This window comes from Tachyglossus aculeatus, chromosome X1 (genome assembly GCF_015852505.1).
Source record: "Tachyglossus aculeatus isolate mTacAcu1 chromosome X1, mTacAcu1.pri, whole genome shotgun sequence".
NCBI classification, from domain to species: Eukaryota; Metazoa; Chordata; class Mammalia; order Monotremata; family Tachyglossidae; genus Tachyglossus; species Tachyglossus aculeatus.
Window position 1 is genome coordinate 51388310 of NC_052101.1, and position 24396 is coordinate 51412705.

Genomic DNA, 24396 nt, shown 5'->3' on the forward strand with positions numbered 1-24396 from the left:
GTCACTTCACTTCTCTCAGCCTTAGTTCCCTCATCTGTAAAATGGGGATTAAGACTGTGAACCCCGGCGTGGGACAACCTGATCATCTTGTATCCCCCCAGCACTTAGAACAGTGCTTTGCACATAGTAAGCGCTTAACAAATGCCATTATAATTATTATTATTATTATTAAGTAGGAAGGACAGGTATTGAATCACTATTTTACAGTTGAGGAAACTGAAGCACAGAGAATGTCAGTGACTTGTCCAAGGTCACACAGCAGGCAAGTGCCGAGAAGCAGCGTGGCTCAGTGGAAAAAGCACGGGTTTTGGAGTCAGAGGTTATGGGTTCAAATCCCAGCTCCGCCAACTGTCAGCTGTGTGACTTTGGGCAAGTAACTTAACTTCTCTGGGCCTCAGTTACCTCATCTGTAAAATGGGGATTAAAACTTTGAGCCCCCCGTGGGACAACCTGATCGCCTTGTAACCTCTCCAGCGCTTAGAAGAACAGTGCTTTGCACATAGTAAGCGCTTAACAAATACCATTAAAAAAAAGTGGTAGCTCCAAGATTGAAACCCAATGTCCTAGGTCTGTGCTCTTTCCATTAGGCAACACTTCCCAAGGAAATAATTGTATAGTTTCTCTCCATGTAGTAAATCAGAATTTCTCTCTAGGGTTTCTATTGAGAATGATTGAAACAGCTTGACAAGGTCACGAATTTTTCTGCAGTCTTTCCTCGTTTTTGAACAGCCAGTGATATGGTCTAATGAGAGTGAAGCACTGTATTAAAACTTTGGAATGGCACACCAGAAGGGAAACACAGATCCACTGCCCTCAAGGAGCTTGCAGCCTTACAGAATGGTGGTTGGTGTCCTCCTCCAAAATTCAATCATATTGAATTGTCACAGGGATCATTGTGATGACTTTATGGCTGATGACATACACATGGAAAATTGAAAAAAAAAAACAGTCCGAGACAAAAGGGCACATTCTCTTTGGCCTGCTTTCAGGAGGACTCAGGACCCAAACATAGCTTCCTTGATCTTAGTGAAAGAAAGAATCTTGGTCTTTTCCAATCACCCATCGTTGTCCTTTCTTCTTCCTGCCGTTATGAGTGGCCCCACAGCAGTCCCTGGGAGTCATAGCAATCAATCAATCAATGGAACTTATTGAGCACTTACTCTGTGCAGAGCGAGCACTGTACTGAGAACTTGGGAGGGTACAAAGTTGGTTGACACATTTCCTGCCCACAAGAAGCTTACAGTCAAGACAGGGAGCTAGACATTAAAATAAATTGTGGATTATGTACATAAATGCTGTACTTCGGGGGTACAGTTCCAAGCGCATAGGTGATGCGGTGGGGAGAGGGAGTAGGGGAAGGCCTCTTGGAGTGTTTCTCTACTCCTCAAGAACCTCCAGTGGTTGCCCATCCACATCTCCTCCAAGAGGCCTTCCCTGACTGAGTCCTCATTCCACTAAGTCCTCCTTTCATTCATTCATTCATTCATTCAATTGTATTTATTGAGCGCTTACTGTGTGCAGAGCACTGTACTAAGCGCTTGGGAAGTACAAGTTGGCAATATATAGACAGTCCGTACCCAACAACGGGCTCACAGTGTAGACTAAACTAGTCATTTCTTCTCTTCCCACTCCCTTCTGCATTTCCCAGACTTGCTCCGTTTATTCACCCCCACCCCAGCCCCACAGCACTTATGTACACTTCCATAATTCATTACATCAATGTCTATCTCTCCCTCTAGAGACTGTAAACTCATTGTGGACAGGGACTGTGTCTGTTATAATGTTGCGGTGTACTCTCCCAATGCTTAGTACAGTGCCCTGCACTCAGTAAGCACTCAATAAATGATTGATTGATTGATTGACTGATTAACTAGAGAAGGCCTCCTGGGCGAGCTGTGACTTCAGAAGAGCTCTGAAGAGAGAGCTGCGGTCTGGCCGCCTTGGAAGGGAAGGAGGTTCTGGGCAAGAGGAAAGGCAGAGCAAGGGGTTGGAGGCAGGAGAATGAGGTGGTGGATAAGTGAGTGGGCGCTCTTGGAGTTTCTGAGCCAGTCAGCAATCAGCAAGCACTCAGAAGGAAACTACCTCAGAGGTGCTGCTGCTGCTGTGCCTCCCTGAGTCAACGTGGCACGACCAATCAAACCGTGCTGAAATGAGGCAAGCGATACTCATTACCAATCCCTCTTTAAGTGATCTGACAATCAGGCCAGACTGTAGCAACTGCTAAAGCAGTAAGAGCTATCTGCCAAGATTCCTTTTATGTTTTTCCAACTGTTGTTCTGTTTACCTGTTATAGATGCTAGTTTACAGTCCAGAGGTACTTCCTCATCTACAATCAAATTCTTTCCTGATACCTAAGCCTGTTTCCTCCCCTTGTTTGGCCCTCTGTGGATATGGTAACCACTCCTTAGAACTGTCCTCACAGACCTCTTCGTAACTTGAACTATGACTAGGGTACGAAGGTGCCACGAAGCATTAATTCCATTATGCTTTCCTTATAGGGTGTGAACCTTTTCCCCACTATTTCCCCACTTTTCTATCCCCTCAGAGTTTATCTGCAGAATAGAAAAACTTATTCTTAACTGGTCACAATGAGTATAGCTTTAATTCTAATTGTTCTGATGATTTGGACACCTGTCTCCATGTTTTGTTTTGTCGTCTGTCTCCCCCTTCTAGGCTGTGAGTCCGCTGTTGGGTAGGGCCCGTCTCTCTGTTGCCAACTTGTACTTTCCAAGCGCTTAGTACAGTGCTCTGCACACAGTAAGCGCTCAATAAATGCGATGGAACGAACGAACGAACAACTCCATGACAGTTGCCTGCTCACTGCAGAGGGTAGAAGAAGGGACTCCTCCTTGTCATTCTCCTATGAGGACAAACCAGCTGTACCACACAGCTGATTGTGTATGCAGCCTGTGGTGCACTTTGACCTCTGGTTCTTGTTTCCCGGCACTTCATTCAGTCAGTGGTATTTACTGAGCACAGAGGTCAACACAATCTCTGCCCACAGGGAGACTCGAGAAGATGACATTGAAGCAAATTATAAATAGGAGAAATGGCAGGGTAAAAAGAAATGAATATAAGTCCTGTTATGCTGAGGGTGGGGTGAATATGAAGTGTTTAAAGGGTACAGATTCAAGCGCACAGGCGAAACAGAAGGGAGAGAGGTAAGAGTGGAAATGAGGGGTTAGTCGTGGAAAGGATTGTGGGGAAACTCTGGTTTCAGGAGGGCTTTGAAGGTGTAGTGAGCCTAACCAGTTTTTCCAAGCCCTGTAATCCTCTATTTTGGGGGTTGGGTTTTTGTCCCTTTATATCCCCACTTCTCCTTGTTCCTCCTCTGTTTCTAAAGCATCTCTCCAATTTATCAAGGACACTTGGATTTTCATTCCTGCCTTCCAAGTTAATATCCATCCCAATTTAGTCCTAGCCATTATTAATTTGAGGAACAAGGTACTGGGATAAAAATCCAGTCACCTTTCATTTCCATTCTTTGTGAAGACCCCGACCATTGGTTTCGAGGTTCTCCACCAAGTTTACTTCTTCCCCTCTCTTTATGCATGACACCCAATTCCACACCTTTGGCTTGTCCCAGCTGAAGCAACCTACTCTAGCAGGAGCCCCAGCTTCTAGCCCTGGGTCTGTGTGTAACTGGTTAATGAGCGCAAAGACCACACGTGTATTTGGCAGTGTCCTGCACCTCTGCCTGTCTCCTCGCCCTAGCAGGAGACATCATCTGTAAAATAGGGATTAAGATTGTGAGGCCCATGTGTGACGTGGACTGTGTCCAACCTGAGTAATTTTTATCTATCCCAGTCCTTAGTACAGTGCCTGGCCCTTACTGAACCCTTAACAAATGCTAATAATAATAACAACAAAAAATCCTACCATGCTTAGCATTTATTGTATTCCTATCCTCAGCACTCATTCATTCATTCATTCCATCGTATTTATTGAGCGCTTACTGTGTGCAGAGCACTGTACTAAACACGGGCCTTGCTTCTAGTGTGCTATTCCAAGCATTCAGTATGGTGCTTTGCACAGCAGGGTGCCCGGTAAATACCATTGAGAGCCTATTGTTGGGTAGGAACCGTCTCTATGTGTTGCCGACTTGTGCTTCCCAAGTGCTTAGTACAGTGCTCTGCACACAGTAAGTGCTCAATAAATACGATTGAATGAACTAATGTGTGTAGTCCATTTATTTATTTAGTTTTGCCTACTCTTGTTATTCCCGACGTACCTTTGTTTTTCCTCCAGTATGCATGGCTCAGTGGCAAGAGCCCGGGCTTGGGAGTCAGAGGTTGTGGGTTCTAATCCCTGCTCCCAAAGCTGTGTGACTTTGGGCAAATCACTGTGCCTCAGTTACCTCATCTGTAAAATGGGGATTAAGACTGTGAGCCCCAGGTGGTACAACCTGATTACCTTTATATCTACCCCAGCACGTCAAACAGTGCAGGGCACATAGTAAGCGCTTAACAAATGCCATTTATTATTATTATACTGAGTCTACCCACCTCTCCCTCCAGATTGTAAATGCCTTTAAGCCAGGCACAGTGGCAATATCACTGTGACAAGGACCCAATTCAACACCTTGCACAGAGAAGGTTCTCAGTGGCGTTGTGTACACAGCAGTCACCCGTATTTATTGAGCACTAACTGTGTGCCCAGCCCTGTTCTAAGCGCCTGGGAGGGGTACAGTGTACCAATTCATTCATTCACTCAATCATATTTATTGAGCACTTACTGTGTGCAGAGCACTGTACTGAGCGCTTGGGAAGTAGAAGTTGGCAACAGATAGAGAAGGTCCCTACCCAACAACGGGCTCACAGTCTAGAAGCAGCGTGGCTCATTGTCCCGAGGCTTGGGAGTCAGAGGTTATGGGTTCTAATCCCGGCTCTGCCAATTGTCAGCTGTGTGACTTTGGGTAAGTCACTAACTTCTCTGAGCTCCAGTTACCTCATCTGTAAAATGGGGATGAAGACCGTGAGCCCCATGTGGGACAACCTGATCACCTTGCATCCCCCCAGTGCTTTGCATATTGTAGGTGCTTAACAAATTCCATCATCATTATTATTAGAAGGGGGAAACAGACAACAAAACATGTAGACCCAAAGGACACATTCCCTGCCCACAACGAGCTGACAGTCTAGAGAACTGTTTTCAGTACAGTGCTGCGCACACAGGAGGAGCTCAGTGTTGTTCAAGCATTCAGGGTTAGCGCCGTGCGTTATTCTGGGAGCCGGGCCATCGGTCATGCAAGCCATCACTTGGATTGAGCGCTCACTGTGTGCGGAGCACTGTGCAAAGCGCTTGAGCAAGCACCGTATCATCGAGTTGGTAGATCTGTTCCCTGCCCACGAGGAGCTGATCCAGAAGGTGTCCAGTTCAGTGGGCCGCCCGGACTCCCAGGAATGGGCGCCAGCGCTTCTCTCGGTTTGTTGTCCGTCTCCCCCTTCTAGACTGTGAGCCCGTTGTTGGGTAGGGACTGTCTCTACATGTTGTCGACTTGGACTTTCCGAGCGGTTAGTACAGCGCTGTGCACCCAGTAAGCGCTCAATCAGTACGATCGGATGAGTGAAAGATGGCACAAACGAACGCCGCCTTGGCTCGTTCTTTCGGCGCGCCCGAGCCGGGGACGCATGTGCTGAATGAATGAATGAATGAATGAATGAACGAACGAACGCCGTCTCGGCTCATCATCATCATCAATCGTATTTATTGAGCGCTTACTATGTGCAGAGCACTGTACTAAGCGCTTGGGAAGTACAGATTGGCAACATATAGAGACAGTCCCTACCCAACATTGGGCTCACAGTCTAAAAGGGGGAGACGGAGAACAAAACCAAACATACTAACAAAATAAAATAAATAGAATAGATATGAACAAGTAAAATAAATAAATAAATAGAGTAATAAATATGTACAAACATATATACAGGTGCTGTGGCTCGTTCTTTCGGCGCGCCCGAGCTGGGGACGCATGCGCTGAATGAATGGATGAATAAATGAACGAACGCACGCAGTCTCGGCTCGTTCTTTCGGCGCGCCCGAGCGGGGGACGCATGCGCTGAATGAATGGATGAATGAATGAATGAATGAACGAACGAACGCCGTCTCGGCTCGTTCTTTCGGCGCGCCCGAGCGGGGGACGCATGCGCTGAATGAATGGTTGAATGGATGAATGAATGAATGAATGAACGAACGAACGAACGCCGTCTCGGCTCGTTCTTTCGGCGCGCCCGAGCGGGGGACGCATGCGCTGAATGAATGGATGAATGAATGAATGAACGAACGAACGAACGAACGCCGTCTCGGCTCGTTCTTTCGGCGCGCCCGAGCGGAGGACGCATGCGCTGAATGAATGGATGAATGGATGAATGAATGAACGAACGCCGTCTCGGCTCGTTCTTTCGGCGCGCCCGAGCGGGGGACGCATGCGCCGAAGCCCTCCTGCTCCGCGGGCGGCTTGGTTTTCCTGCCCCCCCACCCGCAGCGGCCGCCCCCACCATCCGGGTCCTCGCCGGCCTCGCAGGGGAGCGCCCTGTGGCCGTGACGGGGCTGCTAATAAAGTTCTATTGAGAAACAAAGCCGCTCTTGCCTCCTCCTCCTCCTCCTCCTCACCCCCCCTGCCCCGCACGCCCCGGCGGGACTCCGCCAAGGCCGGGTGAGTGCGGGGCCCCCGGCTGTAAGGCGGGGGGACGGGAGGAGGGAGACGGCGGCCGTGGGGCTCGTGGGCTCCGCCCGGAGGGAGGAGGGGACGGCGGCGGTCGTGGGCCCGTGAAGCGGCGCCGGGCCGGGAGCGAGCCCCTGTCAGGGAGCCGGGCCTCCGGGGGCGGGGGGACGAGGAGAACCGAGGGTGTCCCCCGGGAGGATGGCCCACATACGTGCAGGGGAGGGCTCCGGACCCCCACCCGAATCCACGTCGGTTCCTAAAGAGAGCCCCGGCCCAGGGGGTGCGGGTGCACGGACACGGTGCCGGCCCGGCCTCAAGGGCCCGGGGATTCTTGCCCGTTGAGACCGGGGGTGGAGTTCGGCGGCAGCGCGGAGCCCGGGGGGAGCGGGAGGCCCGCCGCGATGCCCCGGCGAACCGGTAGATCCGGACGGTTCCGCCGCAGCGTTTGGGGACACATCCCAGGTGGACGTTCTGGACCGGTCGGAAGGATTGGGCTGTTCCGTCGCCTGGAGGGCGGGTGGGGGTTTTATGGGTTTTTTTTAAAAAGACATTGTTCACTCCCTTCCTCCCTCCCACTGGGGTTTCTTTCTAAGGAGCCCGTCCCCGTCGTGTGCCGGCCGTTTGTAATCAGCCCCCGCCGAGGAAGCAGCGTGGCTCAGTGGAAAGAGCCCGGGTTTGGGAGTCAGATGTCGTGGGTTCTAATCCCGGCCCCGCCACTTGTCAGCTGGGTGACCTTGGGCAAGTCGCTTCACGTCTCTGAGCCTCAGTCACCTCATCTGGAAAATGGGGGTGAAGACTGTGAGCCCCACGTGGCACAACGTTATCACCGTATATCCCCAGCGCTTAGAACACTGCTTCACTGAAGCAGCGTGGCTCAGTGGAAAGAGCCCGGGCTTTGGAGTCAGAGATCATGGGTTCAAATCCAGGCTCTGCCAGTTGTCAGCTGTGTGACTTTGGGCAAGTCACTTCACTTCTCTGTGCCTCAGTTCCCCCATCTGGAAATGGGGATGAAGACTTTGAGCCCTATGTGGGACAACCTGATTACCTTGTAACCTCCCCAGTGCTTAGAACAGTGCTTTGCACATAGTAAGTGCTTAATAAATGCCATTATTATTATTGTTATTATTATTCACACGCTTCACAAATGCCATCATTATTATCATTAGGCTCGCCGTCTGCACGGTTCTTTGCTATCCTCAGGGTTTCCCGAAACCCTTTCAGAGAGTGAGAATCGGGGTCCTCACCAGCATATTCCTGGAACCGTTAAAAAAGGAGAGCTTGGCAGTGGGCTACGTTTTCTCAGCAAGGAAGTTGCCCTAAATGCCCCAGTCGGACTTAGGATGAGGACGTTTTCTAGCTCCCCCCCACCTCAACTTTCTTTTTGGGGTTTGCCCAGGCTCAAACTACTCTCAATCAATCGTCTTTATTGAGCACTTACTGTGTGCAGAGCACTGTACTAAGCGCTTGGGAAGTACAAGCTGGCAACATATAGAGACATTCCCTACCCAACAGTGGGCTCACAGTCTAGAAGGGGGAGGCAGAGAACAAAAGCAAACATACTAACAAAAATAAAATAAATAGAATAGATAGATAGGTACAAGTTAATGCTAATGATGTTTATATTTCTGTAATTCTATTTATTCTGATGATATTGATGCCTGTCTACTTGTTTTGTTTTGTTGTCTGTCTCCCCCTTCTAGACTGTGAGCCCGCTGTTGGGCAGGGACTCGACCCTCCTTGTTGTTTAGTGCCCTGCAAATCCCACTCGAGGTGGTCCTAGTGGGCAAACCTGATTCTTAAACCAGGGATCGGTCGCGGGATTAAAGAGGGAGAGGGAGAATATGCAGTTTGAACATGTTCCTTGAGTTCAACCAAATGTTCCGATTCCCCTTTTGATGCTACACCCAGGGAGGATAGGCCCGCCTGGAGTTGGGGGAGGCCTGGATTATCCTGGCCCAGATCCATATCTTGATGGTGGAGACCTTGTTTCCTGACCAGCTGGAGATTTGAAAAAGGCATTCATTTCTGGCTGGCGAAGGGGTGTGGTGTTAAGCGCAGGGCGGGTGGGAGTTGGGGGTGTGGACCAGGACGGTTTGTTTATCTTTCCTTTGAAAAAGTTTTGAAGTCTTGTGTTCTGTCTTGTCATTTTGGGGAGTAAGACTTTGAAAATTAGCCTGTTTCGCTTAACTAGCAGTCAGGAGGGGACTAGATGAACATGTTGTCCACTGAAAATTTGGGAAAGTCTTCCATTATTTAAGAAGAATGTGACATGCCACCCCGCCCCTCAGAAAACTCCAGTGGTCACCCATCCACCTCCACATCCAACAAAAACTCCTAGCCATTGGCTTTAAAGCTCTCCACCACCTTACCCCCTCCTACCTCACCTCCCTACTCTCCTTCTACAGCCCAGCCCGCACATTCTAATGCCAACCTTCTCACTGGGCCTCGATCCAGTCTGGCCGCCCACCATTCATTCATTCAATCGTATTTATTGAGCGCTTACTGTGTGCAGAGCACTGTTCTAAGCGCTTGGGAAGTACAAGTTGACAACATAACACCACTAGCCCACCTTCTGCCTCTGGGCTGGGACTACCTAACTCGCTCCCTTTGTTCTTCCCCCTCCCAGCCCCACAGCACTTAGGTACATATCTGTAATTTATTCGTATTGATTTGTCTCCACCCTTCCCCCTCCTTTGTGGGCTCCTTGTGGGCAGGGAATGTGTCTGTTTATTATTGTATTGTACTCTCCCAAGTGCTTAGTACAGGGCTCGGCACACAGTTAGCACTCAATAAATACGATTGAATGAATGCATGAATGAATGAAATGTAAGAACCCGTTTTTATCTTTTATAGCCTGCCAAATTTTGTAGTATTTCAAAGTCCCATTAAATGAGTTAAAATGCCCTCGTACCCAATAGAATGCTTCATTCTTAGGTTTTCCAGCACTTCTAGTAGGTTTCGTGTCTTATGTATTGCCAACATGTATAAATTCATCCAAACACACCCCAGAGCAGGTGGACATAACTGAAAGTGCAAATTGTAGAATACATGGGATTTTTTTAAAAAGCATTTTGAATTCCTGGGACACAGTCTTTTTTTTCCTATTTATGTTGATGTTGTTTGCCTCCAGAGAACATCAAGAAGAAAAGACATTTTTTTTTTTTTTTAGGTGGAAACAGGGAGAGCATGTGAAATTCAAGGAAGCCCAAAAGAAAATAACCCCATTTGCTACAACCACAGCGTACCCTCCCAAATAATCACTGAGTCGTTTAGGGAGATTTTGTTCAACTCTATCTTAAATCCACCTATACCACCTGGCAACCATCCCCCATGTAGCCCTCACCAGTATACGATACCCTTTTACTCTTCCAGTTCTTCCCTACACCTTTACTTCAAACCCAAACACCCGTACTCATCTTGACCCTTCTCATTGTTGGACACCTACACTTCTCTTCCAGATCCTCTTCCCACTACCTCCTTTCCATTGTTTGGGAGGAGCCAATTATTATGCCATCCTCTTCCACAAGTTAGTGAGTCGGTTTGCCGGAAATTTCTAGGTGCTGGCAGCTTTTCCACCGTACCTCGCTAAATAAGTGGATCTGTAGCATCCCATTGCAGCAGTCATCTGAAGGTGAACTACAGAGGACATGTAGAGCTACATCGATGACACCATTAAAGGCTTCTAGACTGAAAGCCCCGAGAGCAGAGAATGTGCCTACTAGCTCTGTTGTAGTGTACTCTCCCAAGTGCTTAGTGCAATGCTCTGCCTACAGTAAATTCTCAATAAATAATAACTATGGTATTTGTTAAGCGCTTACTATGTGCCGAACACTGTTCGAAGCGCTGGGGTAGATACAAGGTTATCAGGTTGTCCCACTTGGGGCTCACAGACTTAATCCCCATTTTACAGATGAGGTAATTGAGGTACCGAGAAGTTAAGTGACTTGTCCAAGGTCACACAGCAGACTAGCGGCGGAGCTGGGATTAGAACCCCCGTCCTTTGACTCCCAAGCCCGGGCTCTTTCCGCTAAGCCACGCTGCTTCTCTGATACCATATGGCGGTTGATTGATAAGCTTTCTTTCTCTTTTGTGCTCTTCTAACCAAAGTGAGAGAGCCGTGGACTGTTGGGAGATCAATCGATCGATCAGTGGTATTTATTGAGTGCTTATTGGGAACAGAGAGTGCACTGCAATCAAAACAGCAGTCAAACCGGTTTGGCGCACTACATTCGGGAGGGGGTTGCTTTCCTCTGTCCAAGGCTGGGGAGAAGATCGGGCTGGAGAACGGAGCGGCTTAGTGTGAGACAAATACATCAGCTCAGCAAAAGCCTGTCTGCAGGCACGCGATGCAGGAGGAAGTGTCTGTTGCACAGCAGTCTTTCCAGCCACATTTGCCCACATGGATAAGGCCTTCCCGCCAGTGATATCATCTTCCAAAATGAGCCCGCCATGAACGGGACATACATCTCGACAGATGGGCCAAACAGAAATGGTCACAGAGAGTCGGCCCTCCTCTGGTGTAATATACATCCACCTCTAAGTGGAGTGGTTTTTAATTGAGATTACAGATGAAGAGAGAGCATGGAAAAGGTTTTAAAAATAGAATGCGATTTTAGCTGGCAGGAGTGCTTCTGATCTCCTGCAGTAACTTGCTGTCTGGGGTCTGCATGGTAGAGGTAGGTGAAATGGCTAGGTAGATGCGAGGCACATTTCTTTTCCCTCTGGCGAAGATAGCTGTTCATTTGGGCAGGAGGCAGGGGTAGAATGCTACTCCTAATGGAGCTTGAGTCAGCTTGCTTTTTATCGTTATGTAACCTTTTGCTGAGAGGGTGATTATGAGTTGCATTCCCAAAGAAGTGGCAAGTAAATCCCGTTTTCCCCCACGGTTGGGTTTTAATCCTTGGCTGACCCTGGAAGGGCGTTATGACTGCGGCCATAATTGCACCTGGGGAAACCTGTCTGTTTCCTGTTGTCATTAGGAACTCAAGCCTGATGATTTGCGGCTATGATCGCTTGTCTTCCCTCCCAAACCTTGCCCTCTCCCTGACTTTCCCATCTCTGTTGACGGCACTACCATCCTTCCCGTCTCACAAGCCCGCAACCTTGGTGTCATCCTCGACTCCGCTCTCTCATTCACCCCTCACATCCAAGCCGTCGCCAAAACCTGCCGGTCTCAGCTCCGCAACATTGCCAAGATCCGCCCTTTCCTCTCCATCCATACCGCTACCCTGCTCGTTCAAGCTCTCATCCTATCCCGTCTGGACTACTGCATCAGCCTTCTCTCTGATCTCCCATCCTCGTGTCTCTCTCCACTTCAATCCATACTTCATGCTGCTGCCCGGATTATCTTTGTCCAGAAACACTCTGGGCATATTACTCCCCTCCTCAAAAATCTCCAGTGGCTACCAATCAATCTGCGCATCAGGCAGAAACTCCTCACCCTGGGCTTCAAGGATGTCCATCACCTCGCCCCCTCCTACCTCACCTCCCTTCTCTCCTTCTCCAGCCCAGCCCGCACCCTCCGCTCCTCTGCCACCAATCTCCTCACCTTACCTCGTTCTCGCCTGTCCCGCCATCGACCCCCGGCCCACGTCATCCCCCGGGCCTGGAATGCCCTCCCTCTGCCCATCCACCAAGCTAGCTCTCTTCCTCCCTTCAAGGCCCTACTGAGAGCTCACCTCCTCCAGGAGGCCTTCCCAGACTGAGCCCCTTCCTTCCTCTCCCCCTCGTCCCCCTCTCCATCCCCCCATCCTACCTACCTCCTTCCCTTCCCCACAGCACCTGTATATATGTATATATTTTTGTACATATTTATTACTCTATTTATTTTACTTGTACATATCTATTCTATTTATTTTATTTTGTTAGTATGTTTGGTTTTGTTCTCTGTCTCCCCCTTTTAGACTGTGAGCCCACTGTTGGGTAGGGACTGTCTCTATATGTTGCCAATTTGTACTTCCCAAGTGCTTAGTACAGTGCTCTGCACATAGTAAGCGCTCAATAAATACGATTGATGATGATGATGGTTCCGTACATTAGACAAAGGTGCAGTGAGCTGCTTTCTGCATTTTTTTTTTTTTACGGTGGTTGAGAATCATTCTGTAACTTTTAATACAACTGACTCTATGTCCTCTTCATGGGTTGAAGAAAGAGCTACACTTTGGCTTTACGGACCTTGCTTCATTAATAGTTTGATTAATGAAACCCGTTCCGTCAATTCGACTGACTGAAGGAAAATTTTAAATCATCTACAAGACAAGTATATGTACCTGAAGACCACACTCCCTATTGTACCTTTGGTAACACTAGTAGAGAGTGACTGTTTAGTCCACCCCTTATGGCAGTAGACGAGTACTCTTTGGAGGGTTTCATTTCTGATTGCACCGGTTAAGTTGTGCCATCACTATCACCTTATATCCCATCGTGCATGTCGTTGGCCCCCATCCTCCACCCTCTAAAAAGCCCCTGTGACTTCTCTTCCTCTGTGCTTCCTATCATGAAGTTCTTTGATCATTTCCTCCCACCTTTACTTTTGCAAACATCATTTGGTTCTAAGGCTTCCAAACCCCCGAGAAACTGCTCAACTGAAGTCAATGAAAAGCACGTTGGTGTGATATCGCTCTCCCTCTCTGCGATCTCGCATTTCCTCTTGCCATCAAGACGTCTCTACTTGGATGTCCCGCTGCCGTCACCACAAACTTAGCTTGTCTAAAACAGAACTCCTTATTTTCCCACCCGAATCCTGTCCTTTTCCTGTCTTTCCCATCACTGTAGACGGCACAACCATCCTTCCTGTCTCACAAGCCCGTAACCTTGGTGTTATCCTTAAATCCTCTCTGTCATTCAACCCAGGTATTCAGTCCATCACTAAATGCTGTCAGTTCAACCTTCACAACATTGCTAACATCCTCTCTCTCCTCTCCATCCAAACTACCATGTTAATCCAAGCACTTATCCTATCACGTCATGTTTATCAGCCTCCTTGCTGACCTTGCTGCCTCCTGTCTCTTCCCCACTCCAGTCCATACTTCACTCTGCTGCCCAGATCATTTTCTTACAAAAGCATTCAGACCATGTTTCCCCACTCCTCAGGAACCTTCAGTGGTTGCCCATCCTCCTCCACATCAAACAGAAGCTCTCTACTATCGGCTTTAAAGCACACAATCACCTTGGCCCCTTCTACTTCACCTCATTACTCGCCTACTACAACCCAGCTCGCACGCTTCTCTCCTAATGCCAACCTTCTCACCGTACCTCGATCTCATCTATCTTGCCGCCGACCTCTCGCCCACATCCTGCCTCTGGCCTGGAATGCTCTCCCTCTTCCTCTCCGAATTACTTTCCACCCGTTCAAAGCCTTATTGAAGGCACATCCCCTCCAAGAGACCTTCCCTGAATTAGCTCCCCTTTCCTTTTCTTCCATTCCCTTCTGCATCGCCCTGACTTGCTCCCTTTATTCATTCCCCCTCCCAGCCCCACAGTACTTATGTACATATTCATAATGTATTTATTTATACTAATGTCTGTCTCCCCCTCTAGACTGTAAGCTTGTGGGCAAGGAATGTGTCTGCTATTTTGTATTCTCCCAGGCACTTACTACAGTACTCTGCTCACAGTAAGCTCTCAATAAGAGAAGCAGCGTGGCTCAGTGAAAAGAGCACGGGCTTTGGAGTCAGAGGTCATGGGTTCAACTCCTGGCTCCGCCAATTGTCAGCTGGGTGACTTTGGGCAAGTCACTTAACTTTTCTGTGCCTCAGTTACCTCATTTGTAAAATGGGGATTAAGACTGTGAGCCCCCCCGTAGGACAACCTGCTCACCTTGTAACCTCCCCAGCGCTTAGAACAGTGCTTTGCACATAGTAAGCACTTAATAAATGCCATTATTATTATAAATATGACTGACTGATTAAGGGAGATTCTATTGTTTAAAAGGGGAAAAGAAAGGTTTCCCACAAACTTATTATTCATTCATTCAGTCAGTCGTATTTATTGAGTGCTTACTGTGTGCAGAGCACTGTACTAAATGCCTGGAAAGTACAATTTAGCAACAGAGACAATCTCTGTCCAACAACGGGCTCACTGTCTAGAAGGGGGGAGACAGATATCAAAGCAAGTAAACAGGCATCAATATAAATAGAATTATATATAATATATATATATATGTATACACACATCATTAATAAAATAGAGTAATCTCTACATATATACAAAAGTGCTGTGAGGTAGGGAGGGGGTAGAGCAGAGGGAGCGAGTCGGGGCGATGTGGAGGGGAGGAGGAGCAGAGGAAAAGGGGAGCTTAGTTTGGGAAGGCCTCCTGGAGGAGGTGAGCTTTCAGTAGGGCTTTGAAGGGGGGAAGTGTGCTAGTTTGGTGGATGTGGGGAGGGAGGGAGGGCATTCCAGGCCAGAGGTAGGACGTGGGTCAGGGGTCGACAGTGGGACAGGCGAGAACGAGGCACAGTGAGGAGGTTAGCGGCAGAGGAGTGGAGTGTGCGGGCTGGGCTGTACAAGGAGAGAAGGGAGGTGAGGTAGGAGGGGGCTAGGTGATGGAGAACTTTGAAGCCAATAGTGAGGAGTTGGTATTTATTGATTGCTTACTGAGTGAAGAGCACTGTTCTAAGCACTTGGGAAGACTACAATGCAGTAGAATTAGTAGGTACGCTATCGGCCCCCCAGGCACTTGTCTTTTAGAGGAGTATATTTACTATTCTATTGTGTTAATGATGTGCATCCAGCTTTATTTCTATTTATTCTGATGACTTGACACCTGTCCACATGTTTTGTCTTGTCTGTCCCCCCCTTGTAGACTGTGAGCCCATTGTTGGGTAGGGACTGTCTCTATATGTTGCCAACTTGTACTTCCCAAGCGCTTAGTACAATGCTCTGCACACAATAAGTGCTCAATAAATACGATTGAATGAATGAATGAGTAGGCAGCCATTAAAAGAAATTACAGATAGGAGAAACGGCAGAGTGTTATGGGGCTAGAGATGAGGTGAATATCAAAGTGCTTAAGTTCCCAAGGGCATATGTGGAACGGAAAGGAGGGTGAATAGTGTGGGGAAAGGAGGGATTATTCAGGGAAGTCCTCTTGGAAGAGATCAGATTTTAGTAGGCCTTTGCAGTTGGAGAGAGTGATGGTCTGTCAATTGTGGTGGCGGGGGGACTTCTAGACCAGAGGGAAGGACATGGACAAGGGGTTGGCAGAGAGCTAGATGAGATCAAGGCATGGTGAGTAAGTTGGTGTAAGAGGAACAAAGTGTGTGGGCTGGGTTCTTAGAACAGTGCTTTGCACATAGTAAGTGTTTAATAAATGCTATCATTATTATTAGTAGGAGGAGGAGGAGATTAGTGAGGTCAGATAGGTAGCAGGAGAGCAGACTGAGTGCCTTAAAGCTGATGGTAAGGAACTTCTGTTAGACGAGAAGATAGACTGGTAGCCGTTGCCTCTGGAGGTTTTTGAGGAGTGGGGAGAAGTGGACCGAATTTTTTTTTTTTTTTTTTTTTTTTAGAAAAGTGTTCGGGCAACAGAATGAAGTGGGTACTGGAGCGGGGAGAGACAGGAGGCAGAGAGGTCAGCGAGGAGGCGGATGCGGGGGACGGGATATAATAAGTGCTTGGATCAGCGTGGTAGCAGTCTGGTTGGAGAGACAGGGTAGAGATGATATGAAGGTGGAACCCACAGTAGTTGGTGGTGGGTTGAATGCGAGAGATGGGTCAAAGTCATTAGTCTAAAGGGGTGAAGGACTGTAGGAACGATAACTGGGCCAGAAACGCTCTGCTTGTAAAAGCCACATTCTGTGACCCCAGGCTAGATAATCAGCCAGTTGGTCCCTCTTCCCACTCCTTAGTTCCCTGGTTCAGCTGTAATAGTGATAGTCAATCAATCATATTTATTGAGCATCTGCTATGTGCAGAGCACTGCACTAAGCACTTGGGAGAGTACAGTACAACACAGTTGGTAGTCACATTCTCTTTCCACAAGGAGCTTACAGTCTAGAAGGACAGGACAATTCAAACCCACTACTTTCAAGTTTCCCATTTATTACTCATCTCGGGGCTGGGCCATGTTGGTTTGTAAGTAGCTAGCCAGATCACCCATAAATCCCTCCACGGGTACCCACAGTCCTCCGACCCCGATCCTCGTCCATTAGCTGGTGCTGCAATCAACCAGACGTATTTATTGAGTGCTCACTGTGTGAAGAACACTGAACTGAGCACTTCAGAGAGTCGAACACACCAAATAACAGACCCATTCCTTGCCTACAATGAACTTACCCTGCAGTTTCACCATTTCTTTGAGGTGGCGAACCAGGCCAAAAATCTCCAGTAGGATTCCATCTCACTCCTCTCCCCCCTCCAGGGGCATTGAATCTGGGAGTGATGGGAAGAGTTAGGATTTAGTGCAAAAATTAGAGCTGTTTCCAGGCCGAGCGGCCCAAAGCAATCTGGCCAGGAACAATCTGGGTGTGGACAACACTCGGAGTGCCTTTTTGGAAGAATCCCCATGGGAATTATTCCTAGTCCTCCAAAAGGTGTTATATCAATAGCGTTCTAAAGGTTGGCACTGGTTTACCCTGAATTAAATGCTACCATTTGCTCTTTTGAGAGGTTTGGGGTTTTTTTGGTACTACAGGACAGTAGCCTAGCCTTAGTTTTGACAGTAGCCTAGGGAGGGGTTTGGAAGTTGGCAAGGTTGGAGTAGGAAATGTGTGTTTGTGAGGCTTACCTGCCCACATTCATTCAATCGTATTTATTGAGCGCTTACTGTGTGCAGAGCACTGTACTAAGCACTTGGGAAGTACAAGTTGGCAACATATAGAGACGGTCCCTACCCAACAACGTCCTCACAGTCTGGAAGACATTGGTATTCTCTACGGCATCTCTGGAAGTGCAGACTGGAAGTTGCCTATCTCACAGAAGGTAGAGAGAAAGAAATGCACAGACATGGATCTGTTCCTACCAAACCCCCCTACACAGCTATTGGAGCTCTGTCGGGAAGGATGAGGTGTAGCTACTGGGGCATAAGGGTTGGTGCATGAGCTGTGAAGTAACGGGTAGCTAACGATAGTAATTGGAAAGTGTTTCAACAGAGCACTGCTGAGTGTCTTGGGACTTCAGTAAACTGGTGGAATTGAGGGAATTGCAATTTAAAGGTGACTAAGATCAATATTTTCTCTTCTAAATACTAGTTATCTTTTTCTTTAAGCCAGGTTTCAAATTTTTATAACAAAAAATTTGGACACTGTATTTGATGGGGAGCCAGAGGAAGGTTTCAGTAAGCCCTAGATGCTATTCTAGAAAGGATTTCCTTAGCTGGTGATGGCTTAGCTCCCGAAAGCGTTCTATGACCCGACGCTGGAGAAATTAGGAGCCCCTCCCGTGTTCTGTGGAGCGGGCAGAGAGCACAATTTTGAGGAAGATGGGTCAAGGGACTTATTTCCGTCCCCCATAAATTATGCAGGGTTGGAACAGTCAGACCAGGGAAGACCAAAGAGACAGCCCGGACTTCAAAGACAAAACTCTGGCCCTAGGGAACTGGTGGGTGGCTGGATTTTTGTTTTTGCTTCTTCCTACTTACTGCCTTTGAAGTGTCAGGGCTGGGGAGGGAGTGCTTACCCTGAGGTAACAGCTGGGGAAGAGCAGTAGAAAGAAAACCCTCAAAGGCTGGGCAGAGTAGCAAGGCCTGTTGAAATTAAACACGGGAAGTGACCACACTAGACTCACCTGCAGGCCAGACTCCCCTCTAAACCAGAAATATTTTCCAGGTTTTTGAACCTACTGGCAAGAAACAATTCCCGTGGTTTAATCATAGCTTTTGGAATTTTTAGAATTAGTATGTAATCTTTGTAGGTTGAACACTGCAATATCACTGGGGAATATATTTTTGTTTTCCTTTTAGGTTAACCTGTTTCAGCGAAGTATTAAAATTAAGTTCACATGTCCTCACGAAGAGCGCCAGTTGGGAAAAAGTGGGGAAACCTCATTTTTCAAAGTTGCCTTTCTCGGAACAACTATGGGATGGAGAATGGAGGGAAAATTTCTGAAACAGTCCGTTAAGCACCGATGTTTCAGCGTCAAATTCTGTAGCTCTTCAACGTGCTTTTAAAGGTTTTAGGTGAAGCAGTTTGGGAGTACAAATAGGTGGTTGGCCTGCCACTTTTTTATCTCTGCAGTTATGTCCTTTTTCTGGCCTATCACCAGTGAGGTTCATCGTGTGTTAAATTTATTGTAATTTTTTAACTGCAGACTATCTGTGGGGTAATACCATGAGATGACTAAATTCACTTTCAGGTATTTTTTTTAAATAGCACTTAGATTTCCTAAACCTTTGTTTTCAGCATGGGGATCTGTAAGCCTGCAGGAGTCCTTCGTGGTGTAGGGCCGGCCGCAAGTGATGCTAGTCAGAGGAAAAAAGATCAGTGACCCGCGCCGCCCAGTCCAGAAGGCTGATCAGGATCTGAGCTGACCTGGACATGACCAGGACCCCACTGCCGGAGGGTATAAATGGTTACCTGCAAATAGCATCGATTGGGTGCAGAGCACTATGTAAAACACTTGGGATACTAAGCTCCGCTTACAGTCCAGAGAGGGAGCTAGACCCTAAAACCAGTTACTCATAGGAGGAAGGAGGAAGTTTTGATTCATTCAATCGTATTTATTGAGCGCTTACTGTGTGCAGAGCACTGTACTAAGCGCTTGGAAAGAAAAATATAGCAATAGACACAATCCCTGCCCACAACGAGCTCACAGTCTAGAAGGGGGAATATGCTCATGAGTTACTGCTTAAATAATGGCTTATGTAAGGTTGGTAAACTTTGACAGGTTGAAAGAAGTGATAAAGTGGCAGCCGGGGCAAATAAGGTGGAGAGAGGAGAAGTTAATCAGTTAATGCTTCCTGGAGGAGATGAGATTTCCCCAGGGCGGGCAAGGGGTGGGGGGAACGGTTAAATAGAGGAAGCAGGGAATATGTCTGTTGATTGTTGTATTCTCCCAAGCTTTTAGTACAGTGCTCTGCACACAGTAAGTGCTCAGTAAATACAGTTGACTGACTGACTGAGAAGTGAGTACCTACGGGAAAGTGTTGATGAGGTAACGGGGAAAAATAGGGTGAGGAGATGAACAATCAGTCCCTGCTTTTTTGTGTGTGTTTTTTTTATGGTATTTGTTAAGTGCTTACAAATATGCCAGGCACTGTACAAAGCACTGGGGTATATACACGACAGTCAGGTTGAACATAGTCCACGTCCCACATTGAGCTCACAGTCTTAATCCCCATTTTACAGATGAGGCAACTGAGGCACAGAGGAATTATGTGACATGTCCCAAGGTCACATAGCAGACAGATGGCAGAGCTGGGATTAGAACCCAGGTCCTCTGATTCCCAGGTCCATGCTCTTTCCCCTAGGCCACACTGCTTCTTGTTTAATATGGGGAGGGCGGTGGACGGTCAGATATGTGGCATAGGGGGTTACAGGCAGGGGTAAGAGCATGAGAAAGAGGTCAGTGGTGGGAGAGATGAGAAGAAGGCTGGTCGAGTAAGTTGTCCTGAGAGGCAGAAGGAAATGAGAGTTTGCTGCCTGAGGGAGATTGGAACTAGGGAGGTAGATTTGGGGGTCATCCACATAGCGGTGGAAGTAGTAACTATGGGAGTGGATGAACTCCCCAGGGGTGAGGTCAGGCATAGCTAGCCTCATGGGTTCCTGGGAAATGTAGTCCCAGCAGTCTCAGCTTACTGCCCACATGTGAAACCACTGCCTGCACACAACTGGCTGCTTGGCAGTGAGGTCTGTGTTATCTCTGTTCGGTAAAGATGGGAAAATTTCAACTCACTGGACTGGTTTTCAGGAACAGTGGAAAGTCTTTAAGTCAGCGGTGCTGCTGTGGCCCTGTTGTGGTCACTGTGGCCCCAAAAGAATGCCTGACCAAGTTCAACTTTACGCTTGTCCAAACCACAAGCCGGGCCCAGCTCATAATAATAATAATAATGATGTTTATTAAGCGCTTACTGTGTGCCAGGCACTGTACTAAGTGCTGGAGTGGATAAAGCTCATACAGGATTCTGTTAGCCAGAGTGGAAAAGAGGAAGAAATAGGGACAGAAGGACCGTTTTTTGGAGGGGGTTGGGAGACATTGGTTGGTGAGTTGCTATTTTTGGAGAAAGCCGCCAGCCAGGGAACGTGACAGAGTGGACACAGGGGAGTCATTAAAAGGGAATCTGAAGTTGAGTGAGCTTTGGCAGAGAACATTTCATTTCTACTGCTTTCGAGCTACCATCCTAAGTAGATCAGGCCCAGGGCCCACTCACCACATTTTGTATGTTGCCGGGCGACCGCAGGCGCCAAAGACCCAGCTAAGATTTCAGCTGCGGGATTGTAGCCAACTCTGTGCAGAGCATCTTGTCCCGATTCCAGTTCCTCCTTGGACTCACTGTCCCGAAAACCCTGCACTCACCTAACCCTGGGGGCAGCTGCCAACCAGAAGACTGGCCCCCATGTGTATGGCTGCCCCATTGTCGGCCCGAAGGCCATATTAAATGGCTTGGCTGGTGAAATACAGCCAGCAAGTTGGGTTTTGCTCACCTCTGGCCTAGGTGCACTTCAAAATCTGGGGCTAAGGTAGTGTGTAACAGTGGGAAGCAATTGTTAAATGTTTGGGGCAGGCATCGGCAATCCCTCCTGTGATCGTTAATGGCGTCCAGTCTTTGGTTATCCGTCAATCGGTGGTATTCAATCAGTCGTGCTTGTGCGCTTACTGTGGGCAGAGCACTGTACTAAGTGCCTTGGAGAGTATAGTACAACAGAGTTGTTGGACATGCTCCCTGCCCACAAGAAGCTTTCAGGAGATACAGCTGCCAAGGCCAAGCTGCTCTTGCTTCCACTCTCCCCAGTGCCATCCGATCACAGGCAAGCGTCAGATGGCACTGTGTGGCATCTGGCAGAGGTGGAACGGGAGTCCGTGGAGGTTGGAGGGGCCCCAGGCCAGGCTTCCATGCCAGTCAGAGGATCCAGCAGTCTCCCGTTTTTACCACCCCCACCCTTGTTCGCCCATCTACTCCCCTCAGTAAGACTGGAGTCGATGCCCGGTGCAGTATGAATCCGCCTACCGGTGTTTCTATACTTGTTATTCATCGTTCTCCCCCGCCACCAACTTATATTGACCCCTGTGCCAGTCCCAGAGTTCTGTACTAGGGCTGTGGGTTTGCAAAGCTGTACCCTCCAGGAGAGTCTGGTTTAAATAGCTAATCTCTAAATATGAATTTCTGCTAACGTCAAAGGCAGGATAGACCCAGAGCTTGGCAGGGAAGTGTGAAATGGAGAAAAGTGAGGCCGACAGGTGTGCTGTTTCTTGGTCTTGTTGGGGTTGTGTTTGCAAATTGTGAAAGGGTGGGACATTTCTGCAAATCGGAGTCTGTAAAGCTCGCGTTTAAGAAATAAATGTTCCGATGCTAGGTAAGTGTTGTGGGAATTCAGTACAGTTGGAACAGTAACCCTGGAGGCTGAATTCTCCTAATTTAAAATTGAGAGCGGCAGTGCAGATTTCTTTTTCCAGTTCTTACTTGCCTCAACTTTGACCTCTGGGTATGGCCTCTGGCGTTTTTCAACCGAACTCCAATAGCGCTCGAAGACGGAAACTCCTGCTGCCCCCGCCTGCTGCTTGGCCGAGGGGATTCCTTTGTCACAGTTCCTCACCGTGTGCCCCTATGGGTAGATCAATTTTTCAAATTTGATTTTGGTTGGGTTTGTTTTTTCATTTGGATTGAAGTCAAGTTTTATAAATTGAAAAGTCAGCATCAACTAGCACCCCCTCAAAAGTGAAATGGAAAGCAAATGGGTGTCTAAGGCTGCTGGACTCCTCCCAATTCCTTTTCCGGGACAGCTGCACTCCAGTGACTTCCTTGGGGGAAGAGCGGAATTGCTGTAGTTATGATCACTGTGGATTCAGCTTGGCCCATCTGTCATCAAAACCAGCCGGAGTATTTTGTAAATATGTTATGGAATGGGCCCCGTTCACACCGTTCACTTCTGCAGACTGAGCCCCCCTTTTCCTCTCCTCCTCCCCATCCCCCCCGCCCTACCTCCTTCCCCTCCCCGCAGTACCCGTATATATGTTTGTACAGATTTATTACACTATTTATTTTACTTGTACATATTTACTATTCTATTTTGTTAGATGTGCATTTAGCTTTAATTATATTTATTCTGACGACTTGACACCTGTCCACATGGTTTGTTTTGTTGTCTGTCTCCCCCTTCTAGACTGTGAGCCCATTGTTGGGTAGGGACCGTCTCTATATGTCGCCAACTTGTACTTCCCAAGCGCTTAGTACAGTGCTCTGCACACAGCGCTCAATAAATACGATTGAATGAATGAATGCTTTCAAGCAAGCGAAGAGGAAAGAGGTGGTGCAGAGCATAAACTCCTGTCAATTCGTCATGGGCAGGGAATGTGTCTGTTGATTGTTATAGTGTACTCTCCCAAGTGCTTAGTACAGGGCTTTGCACACAGTAAGCGCTCAGTAAATACAAATGAATGAATGAAAGCAAAGTTGCCCAAAATACCGAGATCACCAGTCGAGGACAGTGACCCCAGAGGGAGACTTAGTGTGGCCTAGGGAGGACAGAGAGTTTCTGACCATTGTCTGCATTCTGCCCTCCCGCTTCTGTTCTTGGTGCCGGCGGCCCTCTTGAGCCCGATAGAGGCACGCCCCCCTTTTTCCTCTTCCGGCGGCTGTTTCTGGGGGCTCTGTGGCACTCGCTGAGGGAGGAAGGTAAAATGATGTGTGCTGAAGCGGCCAGTGTATGCGTCACCAGGCTCCCTGCTCCATGCCTGGAGTCGCGCTGCCGTGGAGAAGGGCACCCAAGGAAGAGGGTGAACGTGTTAGTTAATGTGGTGGTCCTATGGTCCCCAAGCCCAATTGTTTCACAGTTACATAGCTGATCCCGGAAGCTCAGAGCACACCTCTAATAAATAACATATTTTTCCCTCCCACATAAACACAGGTTCATCCAAAGCAGAGGAAGGGATTTAATGGAGACTTGCAAAATTATTTTATATACAATTTAATGGGCAAGAATTGCATGCGTGTTTTAAATAGCAGCCACACAGTTCAGGCCATCAGGATGCCATAGCTCAATTGCCCTTTTACAGCCGCGAAAGGGATAAAGCCAAAAGGACAAAAACCCAGGACTGCTGCTAATGCATTCCTCCTGGTCCAGATTGGAGCAATCTGAAAAAATAATATTAATGACAATAATAATGGTGGTATTTGTTAAGCGTGTGCTAAGCATTGTAGTAGTAATTATAGTATTAAGTACTTACTGTGTACAGAGTACTGTACTAAAGGCTGAGAGAGCATGCACAAGTGGGAATTAGACATGGTCCCTGTCCCTCAGGGGGATCCCAATCTAAATTGTACTAAGCACTGGAATAGATTAAAAGATAAATCAGGTTGGACATAATCCCTGTCCCTCACCGGGCTCAGCCTAAGAAGGAAGGAGAACGGATATGTAATCCCCATTTTATAGCTGGGGAAACTGAGCCATAGAGAAGATACTGCAGGCAGGTGGCAGAGCTAGGATTAAAACTCAGGTGAGTGCTTTCTTTTAGGGCCTCACCTGACCCTGTACCCCATCCTAAGGTGGCCAAGCTTTGACACCTTCTCCCTCCTGGCAGAGGGAGCACTGCAGCCTGGGGAGAAGGAGCAAAGATTCTCTGGAAAACAAAGAAAAGTC

General features: G+C 48.0%; 1 protein-coding gene across 2 annotated transcripts in view; it reads left to right on the forward strand.

Moving 5' to 3' along the window:
- SMAD5 (SMAD family member 5) overlaps positions 1–24396 on the forward strand; it is a 104473-nt gene that overhangs the window by 49435 nt on the left and 30642 nt on the right. The window contains exon 1 of one of the 2 annotated variants that reach the window (XM_038772327.1): positions 6619–6655. The exons of the other annotated variant lie outside the window; for it this stretch is intronic. The gene's annotated coding sequence lies outside the window, so the exon portion shown is untranslated. Of the gene's footprint in view, positions 1–6618; positions 6656–24396 lie in introns of those variants that run through there. 2 annotated transcript variants of the gene reach the window in all.